Here is a 19,763-nt window from a genome sequence, read left to right as displayed (position 1 = left end):
TTTTGTTCATAATTGGTGATGATTTTTACATTATTAAGTTAGAATTTGTATTACGAGAACTCAGATTAAGTTAGAAATTAGAGTTCGAGAAATAAAACAATCAATATTGAAATCCAAAATATTATTTATTTGTTAAATTTTATACACGTGCAAGTAAAACAAAATCAGTGTAAACAGTTATATGCATGCTGGCATATTTAATATTATAATATTCCTATCATAGTTACATAAAGTTTATGCATATGCATGTTTGTAATATATATATATATATATATATATATATATATATATATATATATATGCGCTAAGCATATTAATGCGAGGCACACCATATATACATATGTCGTCTAAAAGCCAGACTTTAGTTGGTTTTCTCCGTGTACTCCTGATTCACCCTGTCAGTATTCTATTTTTCCTCCGTGTGCTTCTGATTATTCATGGCAATATTTTGTTCGATTTCTCTGTGTGCTTCTAGTTTTTTCGAAGAAAATCTTTCATGCATGATTTTTTCTCATTATGAGACAAGCAATTTATTACAGAGTTTCGTTTGATCGCTGAATTCCTGTTTCCAAATCAGCACTGAAAATAATTTTTTTATCAGGTCGATTTCAGACAAAAAAGATGAAATACTATGGCGATTTCATTGCCTTAAGACAACTGAGGAATACTATCATGCAAGGCTAATCTCCTTCTCCTTGATGTCTTGCATTCGTGAGTAAGCATTCCGGATCCTACATGAAAGAGCGACTGCCTGTACAGCACGCAGAATAATATATTTATTAATATGTCGAATAAATGCTTTGAAAAGCCTGAGAAACACTAACAAGTAAGAAGAATTTCCTTCTTCTTGAGCTCTATCAAAACCTACCTTCTCTTTTGATAGTGAGTGAACATCCCACTTTCTACATGAAAAAATAAATAATAAAAATTAACACGACATATGGCGACATCTGTTAGTAAGAATTCGAACTACTTAACAAGTTTCTTGTATGATATAAATTTATTCCTGCTGATTAAATATTAAAAATTCTAATTTAGTAATGGTTTCTAATGAAAATCTCTCAGTAAGAATCTGATACTTGTCACAGAAGCTAAAATGGACCCTGGTCCGATGTATGAAGCAATAATGAAAGGACACCGCTGTAGATACTGCAGCAAGGAGTTTACCTTGAGAAAAAATGCTAAACGTCATGAGAGGACCAAGTGTATTCTGGGTCCTTGTAATAAACCATTTCGTTGAATTCAGTGTCAGAAAACCTTTTGGACGAAGATATTTCATGAATAAACATTGGAAGACACGTACAATTAAGCTGACTAAATAAATTATGACTGATTTACAACATCAAGGAAGTTAAATGAAGGCAAAATTTTACACGACTGTAATAATTATGATGAACGTAAAATTACTTTTGCTAAAAATACTATTCGAGATCTTGCTAATGTTTAAAATTTAGAACTAATAAAAAAGTATCATCTTAATGGGAAATGAAAAGATATTTATAACAAATTTTAGTTGCCTCCATGAAATTGTGAACAATAGAGAATGAACTAAAGCTGACAAGATCGAAGAATGTGATGAAACACCTGAAGCTGATATGATCGAAGACTGTGATAAAGCACTGAGACCAAAACGTTGTAAAATGTGTTTAAATAAATTATTCTCATCAAGCTTGTGATATCAGTGGGCCAATGACGAAAGTGACCTTGAGGCTGGTGTTAAAATGGAACAGTTCACAGTTCTTAAAAATATTTATAATAAACATTCAAGGAATATGACAGAACAAGAAGAGATTGATTACGCATGGGAATATCCTAACATATTGGTCTATAATCTGAGACTTTTGATGGCATCGATTAGAGGATGAAACTGTTCGTACCTAAACGAAGTAGTCTTCATACTCAAAGAACAGAGGGAAGCTGGCTACATTAAATAATGACTTTTTTTACTTGCATGTGTATTCAATTAAATATATATTTGGATTAAAAAAATTATTGCTTTATTTCTCGAAATCGGATTTCCAACTAAAGCTGATTTCTCGTTAACACAACTTCTAACTTGAAGAGGTACAAATCATCACCAATTACTAAAAAAAATAGCGAGTAACAATAAAGTCATTCTAGCAATTGGGGCAAGTTCGATTAACATGCAATTGAAATTAGTTGGAGCCAAATGTAGTTGGAACATTGGAACACTTAGAGCACTTTTAGATGATGGAGCAATTGGAGCAATTTAGAAGGTGGAGCACTAAAGGCACTTGGAGTTTTTGGAGCACTGAAACAGTTTGAACTTTGGAGGATTTTGAGCTTTGAAGCAATTGAATCTTTGGATATTTGAAGCACTAGAAGCAATTAGAGCACTTGCAGCAATTGAAGCATTGGAGAAATTGAAGTCATTAAAACTTTACAGAATTTAAGCTGTTTAAGCACTTGGAGCGATTGGAGCATTGTAACACTAGGAACTTTGAAGAATTTTATGTCTTGAAGAACTTGGTATCATTGGAGCATTTGGAGAAATTGAAGAACTGGAGCAATCGGAGTATTTGAGCAATTGGAGAAACTAGAGCTTTGGAGCAATTGTAGATGTTGGAACAATTGGAGCACTTGGAGCAATTGGAGCCTTAGAGAATTTGGAGCGATTTGACCACTGGAGAAATTGTAGCATTGGAACACTAAGAGCAGTTGGTGTATTGGAGCACTTGGAGCTGTTGGAGCCATTTATGCTCTAAAGAATTTGGAGCGTTGTAGAACTTGGAGCTGTTAGAACAATTAGTGCACTTGGATATATTGCAGCACTGGTGCAATTGGAGCATTGGAGCACTTGGAACTGTTTTATCATTGGATCAGTTTTAAAAAGTTAGTCTTTTTCGTTGATTGTGCATCGTCAAGTCTGTAACTATCTAATGGTTGGCCTCGTGTTTCGGAAAAGTCTCGCCTAAACAATTTAAATTTTAAATTAACTGTTTAGCTACTGACTATTTGTACATAACCACAAAATAATGGTGACTGGCCACCAACTGGTAGTGTTAGCATCACCAAGTGGCTGGTCGGTTTTGATCATCTAACTAGACGTGCCTTTTTGTTGACTGGACGTGTCTGGTTAATCGACTGCCATATAGAACTGCCCTGAAAAAAACAAAACTTGCAAAACACTCGCTTTGCCTTCTAAGAACACTACAGAAATAGAGAAATATTGGGTATTTTCTATGTGTATTGTACGTTTAGAATCAAAATAATACATATTTTGTTTGTGAAAGAACTTTAGTATTTTTTTCTTGAACATGTTAATTTTTTGGTAATTTTAATTATTACTTAATAATTTTTTTTAGCATTGGCCAAGGATCAATTTAAGCACAGTATCGAATCAAACGATACATTAATGAGTAAATTTGTAATGAGCTTTAGAATGTTTTCCGAATTGTTGAATTAATATAAATTTTCTAGATGGTAGGCCTAACAAAAATTGCAACGGTTACATCAGAATTCAAAATATTGAAAAGTTATAGAATCCACGATGGCGGAAACTTCTAGAAAAAATGATGGAAAACAAAAAAGCGGGTAATAATATGACTGATGTGATGTCATAATCCAAGATGGCGGTTACCAGCAGACGAAAACAAGATGTTGATCCAATATGGCGTGTGTGACGTCTTACTGGTCGGCGTTATATCTACCTTGGCAATAGTGGTGGAAGGTCAGTCTATAAGTAGCTTCCATGGAGGAAGGATCTATCGCCATATTTTTGCTCTCATTGCATTCGAACCAAGGACTCAATGATGAAAGTGTATTTTTAAAATTAAAATTGTTTAATATTGTATTAAACAATTATTCATTAAATTAATATTTTTTTCAGAATTTTCGGATAATAATTATGAAATTTTAATATAACGGTCAATTTTAAGATAACAATGGCGGAATGTTTTTTATTAAAACTGTTATTATATGTATTAATAAGTTTTTATATTTTCGCAATTTTTTTTCCGATGATAATAACGTATTTTCAAGATGGCGACAGTAACTATTATTGCTACGGTGATGTCACATTCAAAATGGTGGCCAAGACATCCTAATGATCTATGAAAAGACCTCGGGAGCATATCGGAGGCTTGACATAGGGGAATTTAAGCCTCAATGGGATATTTTTTTCGTTTTTTATAGGCTAAAATAATTTAAAGTATTTAAAATGTCAAAGTTTTGAATTTTTACAGGTTTCTCCCTCGAAAACGGAATTTTGAATTTTGATATTTTTTAAAGGGTTTTATGGCGGAATTATCCCCCAAACTGTAAATTTTGGCAAATTTTGAAGGTCAAGTTCAAAGGTCATCCAAGATGACCGCCGTGACATCACAATCCAATATGGTGGCCGGAAATTCACAATACACGCACCGGCACCAGTTGCAGGACATACTTTTATATAGTACTGCTCACGCCCATCAGCGTGGTGGCCGGGTCTATACCTGGTGTACTCCCATCAGCTTGGTGGTAGGGGCTATACCTGGTGCGCACCCATCAGAGTGATGGCCGGGGCTATACCTGGCGCACACACGAGTTTTTCTCCGATGTAGATGCATACAAATACCCACAGGGAATGTGATAAACACAATTCTGGCATTGAAACTTCTCTGAGGCAAGTTTAACTTTGGTGATCATGCTGTTGATAGTAAAATTTTATTTGGAAACGGATTTTGGTCCGTGTTTGTTTCCGAATCATTTTATTTTTTTCTGAGAGGCCATGCAAATACGAAATAACCAATGTAACAATTGATTTTTTGGCTGTTTCTTGTGAAATTATGTGGAATTTTTGGGTTACAACTTCCTATTTCATAATGCCAGGTGGGTAACTATTTGTTAGGAGTTCATCTTTTAAGTGATTATTTTTATCTACAACAGATTTTTTGTCAGAACAATTTATTTCTGCATGGTTAATCAAAGTATGAACTATGCCAGGTTTGGTGCTTGTTGGATGGTTGGAATTGAAGTTAACGTATTTGCCTGTATAGTTTGGTTTTCTGTATCCTTTAGTGGTAATTTTGCAGTTTTCCTTGGAGATAAGGACATCTAGGAAAGAAAGGTTCTCATCAGTTTCCGTTTCATATGTGAAAGATAAAGATGTTCTGAGTGAATTGAGGGAATTCGCAAACTTCTTTAACTTTTAAGGTCCATGTTTCCAGACAAGAAAAGTGTCGTCAACACAAATAAGCTAGATTTCAGGCAGATTGTTTCCTGTTTGTATAAGCACCTCGATAAAGCTGTATTTTTCCACAAAAATATGAACGAAAATATGTACACGTATGAGATCTGCTGGTTGTCAATTCAGCCATATTTACTCCTTCGTGGTTTTTGACAAGAACATTTGTTGAAGTCAGCTTAATGAAGTCTTTGGTTATGTCAGGTTATGCTGTGCTTCAGGTAAGAACTTAAGTATTAATTATTTCCGTATTTTTCTTTTTAATACCGTTCAAAATTTTTTATTTATGTAACATTAATTTTTGTGTACATTTTTGTAGGTGTTTTAAAACTTGTTAGCCTGTTTGTGTGTTCACGCAGTATACTTGCCAACATCTGAAAATTTTCCGGTAAGTTCCAACATTATATCATCCATTAATTTTTGCAGAGTGAGTATTTGCTTGGCTTAATTAATTCTTTCTCGGTTACAGACTCCTGGACAGAAATGCCATGGACTGGCGTGCACGTACCCGAGGTGAAAAGGACGCACTGTGCATCGCTGTCTGGTCCCCAACGACACACTTTATAATCAACATCTACAATTTCGCACGTATTTTCACTAGCGCTGACAGAAGTAGGTTTTGCTTAATTTTGCAGAGTATTGAATACAATAATATGATAGACTGCATGAACCATACATACTATGGTGCATATCTCGATGATAAATTTAATTATAAATGCGGTTAAGAAATTCGCTGCAAAATACAGTTAAACCTGTCATTAACATACTTTTTGCCGATAAATTTGGATTCAGATGATAAAAAATACACAATTTTCTTGTCGGGCACCATGACCAGTACGAGCTACATTAAAAATATATTTTAGAAATGTAAAAATCACAAATAAATTCTAGTAATATAATTTTTACTTGCAGAGTAAATCATGGGAATAAGGTAAACAGCCAGTCGCTAGTGTACAAGAGGATGTGTCTTCAGTCTGTCGAAATTCGACTCAAGATCGTGTTCGGTACATACGAAAAGTGCGGCTTCACATTCGAAAAATGAAATGGGGCAAAGTAAACGAATAGGTTTGAATTGGAGACAGAATCCTGCCAAAATTTTCAAACCTATCGGGAAGACAATGTTATCTGTGCAGTCAAAGATATTCGCACATACGTACATGGCTTTAAAAATCACTTGAGCAAATAATTACATAATATGCGCAGGAGAAGTACCTAATAAAATTAAAATTAGAGAAACACCAATGGCTTTAATGTAAATCACAATAAAAGAGAGCCCCTTAACAAATTTTTTGGTAAGATAGTTTTTAAGACAGAGAAATTCACCTGTATACTAAGAAAATAATAATGCGTTATTAAATAAATGTATAGGCAATAGGTGAATAAGCTCTAGGAAGATATTGTATTCTCAAAAACCCATTAAATCGCATATGAATAAATTAGAACTTATGTAATTTAATCATATAGATTTGTTCTCAACGATCATAGACAGGAAATTTGTGATAAATGAATAAGATGACCTAAAAGATAACTTGATGGGCAACACTGACACAATGTGTAGTAGACATGAGCCTCAGTATTTTGTCGAGGGATTTTTTACTTCCAAAAATATTTAATATTGAAATTTTAAATACTCAACAGCTTCTATCAAATCAAGATGTATTGAAATAAATTATAAGATAATCTGTTGGCACGAAATAACTCTCTCGGTGGAAACGAACGTATTGTGCTACTCTGTATAGGTATGGAGAAGAAATAGAAATTTTAATAGGCATCTTTACACGTTTATTTAATAGTATTGATTTTTTTAGAATTGCCTAGCCACAAATAATTACCCATGATAATAAGAAATTTTCAACAAGTTGTATACTCTAACCTATCACCAGTATTGATGTATATACACAAGTATTACTCGAGGCTCACCGAAAATACTGCATTAGCCATGCCCAGTGAGAATTTAGATACTGCAAAAAGGTCATTAGAGAAGAATACACACAGCACAACTCAAGGAACACGTTGAAATTAATTTGTAATTTGGTGAGGAGCAATCGCAGCATTTTCTGGAGATTTTAAGGCAAACAACAAGAAACTTGAATCAAGGATAACTGTCCAGCGATTGAAACTTATATCCTTCAAAATGTAGTTCCATTTTTTACCACCGTTACTTTCCTTAGGAAAGTGTGAAATAATTTTACATTAGAGGTTTCCACGATGACACAAGAACAACGTATTCTACATGAAACGAAAACTGATGAAGAGATTATGGAAAAAATAGAAGAAGTTGGCTAACAAGCAATAAATATTTATGAATTCCTGATAAAACTACAAACACAACCAATGATTAGGAAATATTTATCAATGGCATTAACTCCTGCATATGTGCGTAATTTTTTAAATAAAAAATAGGCCCTTGTGAATCAAGCATAGGTACAGGAGCTTGGTAATATATTTTCACCACCTGGTCGAAGAAAATTATATCATTAATATAGTAGGATACAATACAAAGTGAACGTTTTAACTTCCCCACATGCAGGAAAAATAATGAATTTTAAAAGCAGCTTGGAAAAGATATTTGGATATTTTTAAGTTTCCGCTGAAAGTTTGCAATCATTTAGATCTCTGTAAAAAAAGCTAGCCTACCAGTTTCGATAATTGGTTTCAAGGTCCGTAAAATATGTTTCACATCGGTAGAAAGGGAATGTTACCATACATTAAAATCACAGGCCAAAGAAAATGTTTTCCAAGAGCCTCAATCGCTCACAAATATAGTTTAAAGAATAATTTTATAAACAAAAGACATCACAAAAATAATAATTAAAATTCAATTAAAATATGACAAAAGTTAAGTAGCACGAACCTGAATGACCAAACATAAATCCACCTAAAGAGAAATGTGCTGATTCTTGCACATATGTTTGCAAACTTCAGCAAGTACACGCATACATTGAATGGTCAGAATTTCAGTTTTCAAACATCATACAACGTTAACGCAAACAGTTGCCAAGCTATAATTGTTTACGTACTATACGATGAAGCTGGGATACATGCGAGCATCTCGTAAAGTGCCACGAGTACGAGAGTGAACTTATAGGGGGTCATGGAACAGACTAAAATATATTTTCAGACATATGAAAGTGCAATGTAAAACATAACAGTTTATTTATAGACTTTTCCATGAAGACTGCAGTTCAGATAAATGAGGAATTTATCGCAGTTACAGGTGACTGGATATTCTTATAAACACGCCACATTCCAACCTCCTAGTTCTGTTTTCTCTTTCTAACATAGCAGAAAGCACGTGCAATGAAGAAGGATTTTTTTTGCTGCAAACTTAACAATATCTTGAAGGCTGCGTTGTTAACAATATAATATGTTAATTGTGAAACCATGTACAAATTAAGCCAATTCGGCACCCGTGAATATACTAAGATCCCTGGATAATTTAAAACCAATGTTTTTTTTTTTTTTTGTAAATTTAAAGTAAAAATTATAAACAGAGCGAAGATTCAAGTTTGTAGCTGAAGCCGAAAAGAATTTGGCTGTTATATAATGTAAATCAACAGGGATAAGGCATGCAGTTAAGAAAGGCACGCACGTAGATAAACTTGCCCACATACTTGGCACGCTGGACTTCAAAACGAATAAAACTTATTTTTCTCCAACGTATGAACTAGCCAGCCATCGGAACACATACCATACCTTTAAGTCACCAATCTAAACGACTTCATCACTTCCCAAGATATAATTTTGGTGGTGTAGGAGCAGAAAAGATATGGCAATTTCCATGGAAGTGCAGATGTGAGACATTTAGTCTAAAAATGTTGTGTAAATTACACACCCAAGCTCCATGAAGGCCACTTAGGCCTAAAATTTACGCTAATCAACCGTGTATCACAAGCGTGTATAAAATAAAGTTAATGGCAATACTGAATTGAGCAAACTAATAACTAAATTTGACATAAAATAAACTTAGTAACAAGTAATCAAGCGCAGAATAAAATATAAAAAGATTAACGTGTGTTTATTAAATTTTAATCTGTATTTACTGTGTAAAATCATATATAAATAAAACAATTATATAAGAAGAAGCTAATAATTGTTTTGTAAAGGAAATTTAAAATTTGACCAAATAAGAAAAAAAGAAGAAAAATCTCATCCATAGTTTAAATAACCACAATAAATCACTTAAACTGTTTCTTATGAGTTTTGTATGCATTACTGAAATATTATTAGAGATAAATATTGTATTTTGGTCTAAAAATATTATCCATAAGGAAACATCAAGCCCTTCACAAAATAAAAGATAACTTTTAAATACCTAAGGTTTGTACATCAGTGACAGTAGAGATAAAGATGTCAATAATTCAGTTAAATGCAGATTGTGGCTCACGCACTAAATCAAGCAAGTTATAGGATAAGTTGTAAGGATTATGACAGAATTATGCAATGCAGGATGGACAGTAATTTAAGGAATAACTGTACTCAGAGACGAATAAATTCTAAGAAACGTCAAAAATAACTAAAAACAAATTTTCTCTGTTGGAATTTTCACAAGGATTTTGATATATTACTAAAAGAAGAATAAGAAAAAAACGGAAGAGGCAACAAACGGCTCCGAACAACTAAGTTGCTTATTCAGTGCTCATAAATATGAGTGATTTCGAGATGTTGTGATCGACCCCACAACCCTGGCTGCATAAGTTGGTGCGTCAGCAATCACGGCTCCAGAAAACCCCAAATTTTCCATTTGACATCATGATGGCCAAGTATAAAAAAATGATTCTTTCACATAATCGAGATGTCCCAGAACTCAATGCCAAGCCGAAAGCAGTCGAAAGGCCAATTATTTATAGCCCTGGATAAAAAAAAATAATAAGTCCATAGTCCATTCGTTATATTGACAATGATAGTTTTACTATAGAACAAGATGCACAGAATTTATTATGGCCTAGACAAATATTTGCAGCACTAATGGGTTAGATCAACATGATAAGTTACTACGATAATCACTGCTGCAAGGGAAGTATGATATTTATTGAATAATTCATCCACCTACGAGAAAGTGGTACTCTTTTAGATGTAGTCCAGTAAAATTGTGATTTTCCCGTAGCAAAATTGAGGAAGTTTTTCTAAGCGGTTTTTTTAATGTTTTTAATGTTTTTGAGTTTTTAAGTTTTGTGCCTTATAGGAGGCGGGCTTCGCAAAGATAAACGCAAAAAAAAAAAAAACTAAAAATTTCCCTTTTTTATTTTTATTTACACATATAACACGAAAAATATGTTTTTTTAAAGGTGACCACACATTACAAAAATTAAGTACACAACATATCATAAAAAACTAAATTTTATTTAAGATATAATTGGAATAATATCTTGGTTTCCCCTGGAATTACATTTGGGGTGTAGTGCGAGGAGGGAGTCAAAGACAGACCACCCTGTAATCAGAGCAGCTATCTTGCATGACCTTGACCATTGAGCTTAGACCTGGAGCTTTAACCCTGGCAGCCAATTTGGATATGCCATTATGTTTTTCCGGATCTAGGATAGTCCAATTTGTATTCCGCAATCTTGGGTTATAGAACATTCCGCCGTTATGTGATTTCATGGTTTCTATTTTCGTTACGGCCAGCTTCTTTAAAATTGTACATATCATCCGATTTAAATAAGAAAAAAATTAAAAAAAATTTATTTATAACGTTTAAATAAAAACTTTCCACAATCTTTAAGTCAAATGGCCCACTCCTTAACATCGCGATTTTCTGTTACAGCCACCATATTTAAAATCCATACTTTGAATCCGATTTTAAAAGGAAAATATTAAAATTCATAACTAAATTTACTTAATTCAATTTTATTAATAAAATCAAACAAAAAGATACTTGGTTTAAACCTGGCGAGGGCAATCGATTAAAAATGGTGATGGAAACTTCCTCCACATAAGCCACCAGCAGACAGACCTCCCACCACTACTTCCAAAGCAGATATTACATCAGCCAGTATGATGTCATGGGAGCCATCTTGTATTAGTCTGCTGGAGGCCACCATCTTGGATCCGACATATTGTTTTCGTCTGCTAGAGTGCACTACTGCCACATTAGTTGAATTTTTTTCCCGCTAGAATAAAGAAATTATTTATTGCCAGGACGCCTGGGCATCTTGAAATTTGTCCACCATCTAGAAATTCTGTTATTATTAAGTTATAAATTCAGAAAAAATCCCAAAATCATCAAAATATTTCTTGTTAAAATAATAATTGATCGAATCACTTCGGATGGTTCCTTTTATCAATGAAAACAAACTAATTAAAGGTTACATTTTATATTGAATTAAAATTACCAAAAATAAATACATGTTTCAGAAAAAAAACTAACTAAAAAAATTGATAACAAAATTTATATTTTACTACAAGAACAACAAAACCAACAAATCACTAGTATTTCATGATTTATATAGTCTTCTTAGAGTACAAAGCAAGTGTTTTACATGTCTCGGCTTGTCTTTTCACAGCAATTCCACATGACAGTTGATTACCATATTTTTCACACAGCACAGAGTTCTCAATTTCGTTAAAAAGATTAAAATTATTAGAATGATTTCTTGCATGTTTTATGCATACAAATGTCATGCCGCCGAATATACTGTTTGATTCGAATGAATGTGCAACCAGTCCGTCACAATTCCTGGTGTGTATTTTTAATCTTCCTTATAGTATAAACTCACCACAACACCTGTTGCACTAAAATTTAATGCGTTCAGAGTTATTTTAACTATAGTGTATTATGTAATCAATAATTGTCATGTCACAGTACGTACAGTCAGGTGCTGTAACACAGTTAGTTGGAGCATCCTTTATCGATGTCACTGACACTGTTGACATTCATTGTTCCGCTGCTGAAGACACTGCAGGAGTTTAAATCTCCTGCTCTGATGGAACAGTAGGCGCAAATGTTGACGCCGTTGCCAACCGGATCTGCCTCGTCGTCGCCATAGGGATCTCTGGTACTGTTAGCAAGGCTGCCATCGAGGTATGCGAAGTTGTTTGTTAGCCTTCCATTCAGGTCGACATTTTTGATGGTAATAATACCATCGAGTTCTCAAGGATTCCCAGATACCGGACTAACTTGACAGATAAGTCAAACAAGACTATCCACACTGCACCACAGCCAGAGGTGGACTGAGTCTCTCATCGCCTGGACCTCGCCTATATTCTCGCAGAAACTGGCTTGAGACTCGATTTAAAACGATTGCAAGTTTAATATTTACTAACAGAATCTTCATTGCACTGACCCAGTGCATTTACATATATGCGTGCATATTTGATATAATATTATGCATAAATAGCTACATACGTTTTATGCTTATCCATATTTGTAACAGATATATTCAAGGCACACTATATAGATATTATTCATTTAAATGTAACATTCACAGAGCTGGATTTTCAAAACTTCTGTTGGTTTTCTCCTTGTTTCTTTTCTGGCAAGACTGCTCTTGGTGTTCTCCGTGTTCTTCTAGTTATTCTTATCAATATTTTCTTGGTGTTTTTCTAGAGTTTCTGGTAATTTCTGAAAAAAATATCTGTGCATGAAAAAAATTTACATATTGAGACATGAAATTTTATTTAGTGTTGCGTTTAATCTGTGGATTCTGATTCTAAATCTGTACTTAAAATATTTTAATCCGGTGAAATTCAAACAAAAAATATCAATTATTCATTCAAATAGAGATGGCTGAGAATCACTATCATGGAAGACGACCTTTCTTCTCCTTGATATCTAATGAAGCCCTCCTCTTTCGATCGTAAGTGAGCATCCCGCGTACCACATAAAACTTAATATTTACCCCAACACAGCCATGTGTCATAATTTGTTGCAAGGAATATGAACTACATGCGAGATTTTTCTTGTATGTGACAAATTAACTTGCACTGACGAAATGTTAAAAATTCCATTTAAATAAATGATCCAATTTAAAACTCTCAGTTTCCATCCGGTATAAGTTGCAGAACCTAACATGGATTCTGATACGCCGCCTGTAGCTCTATCAACTGGACACCACTGTAGATACTGTAGCAGGGAAATTACTTTGAGAAAATGTGCTAAACAACATGAGAGGATTGAGTGTATTTTTGGTCCTTGACAAAAACCATTTATTTATATTAAGTGTCAGAAATCCTTTAGTCAAATATATTTATGGAATAAAAACCGAGACGTTTACACTTAGCTGACTAAAGATAACGAGGACGGGTCTAAAACACCAAGGAAGATGAATGAAGGCTAATTATTAGACGACTATAATTATGACGAAATATGTAAAAATTCTAATGCAACAAATACTATCCTTTATCTGACTTATTATTTAAAATTGAATAATAACAAAGAAAATAGAATTTTCATGAGAAATCAAAAGATATTTACATCAAATTCTAGTCGCTTCCATGAAGTTTTTTAACAATAGAGAATGACCTCAAGCTGCCAAGATTTAATAATGTGATGAAGCTACTAAAGCTGTCAAGATTGAAGAATGTGATGAAGACCTAAGACCAAAAGAATGGAAAAGTCGTGATAAAATAAATTATTCTGATGAAGCTTACGATGATCACTGGGGCATTAGTTATCTTATAAATATTTATAATAAACATGTAAGAAAGAGAACAGCAGCAAACAGATAGATTACACATCATGGGAAGATACTAACATATTGGTTGATTGTCTCCGACTACTGATCGCTTCGTTTAGGGCAGGAAACTGTTCGCACCTCAACGAAGTAGCCACCATAGCCAAGAACTAATTGAAGTTGGCTACATACAATAATGACTTTTTTACTTGCAGGTGAATAAAATTGAAAAATTATTTATTTAGGATTTTAAAAGTAATTATTTTATTTCACGAAATCTGATTTCAAACTAAGACAGAATCCTCAAAATACAACTTCTTTCTCAAAGAAGTAAAAACATCGCCAATGAATAATAACAAAATGAAGATTAATATTAAGGTCATTTCAGCAATCGGGGCATGTTCGATTAAAATGAAATTTTATTCAGTTGTGTCCAAATGCAGAGGAGATATCACAAGGTGCTGTTCCATCCAAATAAGTATCGCCAGCAACATTGAAGACTTCAATCAATGATGGAATTTCATTGCGCCAGTGCAAATATTGTAGTATGTCATTCAAAAACACATCAAATGCTTGCATGCATAACGATCACAAAGAATACTGTTTCAGTGCATAAAAATGTAGTTAAATAATTTAATGGCTAGATAGTCTAAATCAACATTTTGCAATTTGCACTGGGTAAGTTAAGTGCAAGAAAGAACCAGTTTGTAATAATTAAACTTATTGTCGTTTTAATCGAGTCTAAAGCCAGTTTCTGCGAGAATATAGGCGAGGTCCTGGCGATGAGAGACTCAGTCCACCTCTGGCTGTGGTGCAGTGTGGATAGTCTTGTTTGACTTATCTGTCAAGTTAGTCCGGTATCTGGGAATCCTTGAGAACTCGATGGTATTATTACCATCAAAAATGTCGACCTGAATGGAAGGCTAACAAACAACTTCGCATACCTCGATGGCAGCCTTGCTAACAGTACCAGAGATCCCTATGGCGACGACGAGGCAGATCCGGTTGGCAACGGCGTCAACATTTGCGCCTACTGTTCCATCAGAGCAGGAGATTTAAACTCCTGCAGTGTCTTCAGCAGCGGAACAATGAATGTCAACAGTGTCAGTGACATCGATAAAGGATGCTCCAACTAACTGTGTTACAGCACCTGACTGTACGTACTGTGACATGACAATTATTGATTACATAATACACTATAGTTAAAATAACTCTGAACGCATTAAATTTTAGTGCAACAGGTGTTGTGGTGAGTTTATACTATAAGGAAGATTAAAAAGACACACCAGGAATTGTGACGGACTGGTTGCACATTCATTCGAATCAAACAGTATATTCGGCGGCATGACATTTGTATGCATAAAACATGCAAGAAATCATTCTAATAATTTTAATCTTTTTAACGAAATTGAGAACTCTGTGCTGTGTGAAAAATATGGTAATCAACTGTCATGTGGAATTGCTGTGAAAAGACAAGCCGAGACATGTAAAGGACTTGCTTTGTACTCTAAGAAGACTATATAAATCATGAAATACTAGTGATTTGTTGGTTTTGTTGTTCTTGTAGTAAAATATAAATTTTGTAATAAATTTTTTTAGTTAGTTTTTTTTCTGAAACATGTATTTATTTTTGGTAATTTTAATTCAATATAAAATGTTACCTTAAATTAGTTTGTTTTCATTGATAAAAGGAACCATCTGAAGTGATTCGATCTATTATTATTTTAACAAGAAATATTTTGATGATTTTGGGATTTTTTCTGAATTTATAACTTAATAATAACAGAATTTCTAGATGGTGGACAAATTTCAAGATGCCCAGGCGTCCTGGCAATAAATAATTTCTTTATTCTAGCGGGAATAAAATTCAACTAATGTGGCAGTAGTGCACTCTAGCAGACGAAAACAATATGTCGGATCCAGCAGACTAATACAAGATGGCTCCCATGACATCATACTGGCTGATGTAATATCTGCTTTGGAAGTAGTGGTGGGAGGTCTGTCTGCTGGTGGCTTATGTGGAGAAAATTTCCATCACCATTTTTAATCGATTGCCCTCGCCAGGTTTAAACCAAGTATCTTTTTGTTTGATTTTATTAATAAAATTGAATTAAGTAAATTTAGTTATGAATTTTAATATTTTCCTTTTAAAATCGGATTCAAAGTATGGATTTTAAATATGGTGGCTGTAACAGAAAATCGCGATGTTAAGGAGTGGGCCATTTGATTTAAAGATTGTGGAAAGTTTTTATTTAAACGTTATAAATAAATTTTTTTAAATTTTTTTCTTATTTAAATCGGATGATATGTACAATTTTAAAGAAGGTGGCCGTAACGAAAATAGAAACCATGAAATCACATAACGGCGGAATTTTCTATAACCCAAGATTGCGGAATACAAATTGGACTATTCCAGATGCGGAAAAACATAATGGCATATCCAAATTGGCTGCCAGGGTTAAAGCTCCAGGTCTAAGCTCAATGGTCAAGGTCATGCAAGATAGCTGCTCTGACTACAGGCTGGTCTGTTTTTGACTCCCTCCTCGCACCACACTCCGACTTCTGTTTAATGGGGAAAGAAGTGTAGTTTTATGTTATATATAATATAAATAAGAGATTTTAAACTTTAGTTATTAAAACTTTTATTTTTTTATGAGCTGTTCTAAAAAAATGGCAATTTTTTTTTCTTCTGCGAAAACATCAAAAAAGCTCATTTACAACCCCTACAACTTGAAATATATATATTGTTATACATGTGTAAGTAGATTAATTTTTTAAAAAAATATTTCTTTATCATTCAAATTTTCTCATAAGGGGAGAGGTGCAAAGTGAAATTTACCAAAAATGCCTCTGCGCCCTACAGCAAAAACGACCCCTCCTACCTATCACTTCTCGTCGCTATACTTTCTATGTATTACGCATAAAAGATGTGGTTTTGAATGAATTTATGGCAAAGTATATTTGATGAAAACATTAGTAAATTATGTTTACATCAGCTGTACATCCACAGCAATAGTGGTGCTGATGGAACGATAGTCTCAGTATGAGGGAACGTTGTGCTTATGCCATTGATGTGTGTTGCAACTAAGCCATCATTGTTTTTTTACAAAATGTTTCAAATTATAGCTCCTAAGCCTCCAATGATTTGTGTTGATGGCACATCCTTCAGCCATGCAACCTTTTGACCCATGACAACAGAATTATTTGGGGTGTCACATTGGATGCCTCTCATTGAGTGGAATGTGTTTCGTCCATCCAGAGTTTTAATGTTGTACTCGCCATTGTCATTGACTATCTGGCAACTACTGGTTAGTTAACAGTCAAGAGAGGGCGCATAATAGATAACACTTCAAATCGAGATGCTTTGTTGTACGAGGAGCAAAACTCCATGGAAGACAGGACATCGATCAGTTTGCGAAAACCATATTTGTTAGTAAGGAAATGCTGGTAAGCCGATTTGAAGAGGTGAGAGGAGTGACATAGGCAGCACACCACTAATGACGCTTTGTGAAAAGGCTAATGATTCTTTTCTTCCATATCTATGAATCCCCTCGCTTTTTGCTGAGCACCATAACGTCCCTAAATCTCGATAATTCTCAAGAATTTGTTGCTCAGTTTCATCTAAAAACCTTTCTGAAGGAGTTATATTCAGTAAAATTTTATACTTGCGATCTAATATCTTCCACAAATATCTCAGCAGGTGCTTCAACTACGGCACACTTTTCTTCTTTGTTCGGTAGCCTCTGAAAATCTCGATGCCAAGAATATTTAATGATATTGTGTCCAGTGGCTGTGAAACAAACAACATAGATTTGTTTGTTGTAACCAAAATATCATCGCTGTACTTATGAAGGATGTGTCTTCAGATAGTTCTAGGATGTGGATGGAAGTCATCAGTAGGATATAATAGTTACTCCGAGGACAGACTTCAGGCTGTGGTGCTTGGTGCCGACCGCCATAATCGATTGTGAAGTCACGGAGGAAATCTTCGAACACCTTGACCTATGACCCTTACTTATGTCCTTGACCATTACCACGGCGGCCACCTTGGATCCGCCATATTTAAATCAAGCACCCCGCTCACTAATGCTGCACTTTTCATTATGCCCACCACATTGGATGTATATGATTTCATAGTTGCACTTTACTTTATGGCCATCATCTTGGATTATAGAACGTTAAAATTTTCGTTTCGGAAAGCTATTCAATTATAATAACATGCCCGCCATCATCGATCTGATTTAACAGCCACTTTTTTGATTCTGACATAATGTCCGCCATCTGGTTTTCGTCTACTAGAGTGCCCTACCGCCATGATAGTATAATTTTTACCCACTAGGATGCAGTAATCAATTATAATTACTGTGGCACCCACCATCTTGACATTTGGAGGACATATGGAAAATTCGTATTAATTAACCCAGAAATTCGGGAAAAATTCCAAAATTCATCAAAAAATATCACCCATTATTAACTGATTGAATCGATGAATTCCCGTCTTTTGTTCGATATTTAATCAATGCAAAAATTAAAATGTTTTAGGCAAAAAAATACTTATTTAATAATCATGTTCAAAACCCTAAAAGTAGCCAGAGTTTCACATAAACCAGCCTCCAGTAAGCCGATATGGACAACATCTTGAAAATTTGTATTTATTGACCTAGAAATTCGGAAAAATTCGACAATTCATCAAAAAATTCACTTATTAAAATAATGATTGGCGCAATAGATTCCAGTCGTTGGTTTAATTTTCGGCCAGTGATAAGAATAAATAAAGTTTAAAATAAATTTTATATTTTGTTTCCCATAACATTAAGAAAAATAACTCAATACAGAAAAAACCTGTCCAACGAATTAAATATGCTGTCGTTATGCCTAACATGGAAGTATAATAATTTTTCAATACATAGAATACATTCTGACCAGTTCTTGTAAAATGTTATACGTATAGACCAAGTGTCTTCGGACCACGATACGGGGTCATTACTAATGTCAGATTTATAGACTGAGACATTTCCGAACCTCAAGACCTTATTCGTTGATTCTAATATAACATATTTCAAGCGGTCAAGACAAATTCTTTGAACTGTTGAACCTAAAGTATCGATAAAATCAATTCCAATCGTTTAGACCAACGGAACATAGTTTTACGCTTACTAAAGGACAAAGACACATTGAAAATATTTTTATCAAGACCAATATGTTTTCAAGCTATTAAATATTCAAAGCTTATACAGATTTGTTTACGAACATTTACGAAAAAACACATCCAACAAGAGGAAAGATCGCACAGTACACACAATACACAATTTTAGATCTCTTCCAATTGAAATCTGATAATAATGACATATTTCTAAGATCGCAACCGTGCCCTCATAATTAAAGATGGCGGAGTGTAATTATTTCGATTTTTATTTTTCTATAAAGTTTACATTTTTTCCGATTTTCTAGCATAAAAAATACGGATTTTTATTATGACGACTGTGGCATTATAGTCCAATATGTCGGAGTGTTTATTTTTTGTAGTTTAATTATTTTTATAAATTAAAATTGTTTCCGATTTTCTAGCTTAAAATATACGGATTTTCATGATGGCGACCAAATATAAAGATGGAGGGCGCAACAGTAATAATAAAAGATTACTGCACTCTAGCAGGTAAAAATTAAACTAACGTGATGGTAATACACTCTAACAGATGTCATGTGCACTAAATGACACTGATGCTCCTTGTATTGATTACTGAAAACAAGATGGCAACAGTGCACGCTAGCATGTGATGTACATTAACTAGCGCCCCTGGTAGCAAGTATTTAAAATAAATATGGTGGCTCGGTCTGTAACAGGTGATGCTATTATTCTTTCAAATTAAGATAATACAAATTCAAATATGTATGTTATTTTTATATATACCTACCTTATTTAATAGGGTATTTGACTATAGTTAAAATATTGATTTAAATGTTGT

The sequence above is a fragment of the Bacillus rossius genome, chromosome 2 (assembly GCF_032445375.1).
Source record: "Bacillus rossius redtenbacheri isolate Brsri chromosome 2, Brsri_v3, whole genome shotgun sequence".
Classification (NCBI taxonomy): Eukaryota; Metazoa; Arthropoda; class Insecta; order Phasmatodea; family Bacillidae; genus Bacillus; species Bacillus rossius.
The sequence above is the reverse complement of the archived record's forward strand: the minus strand, read 5'-3'. Positions refer to the sequence as shown.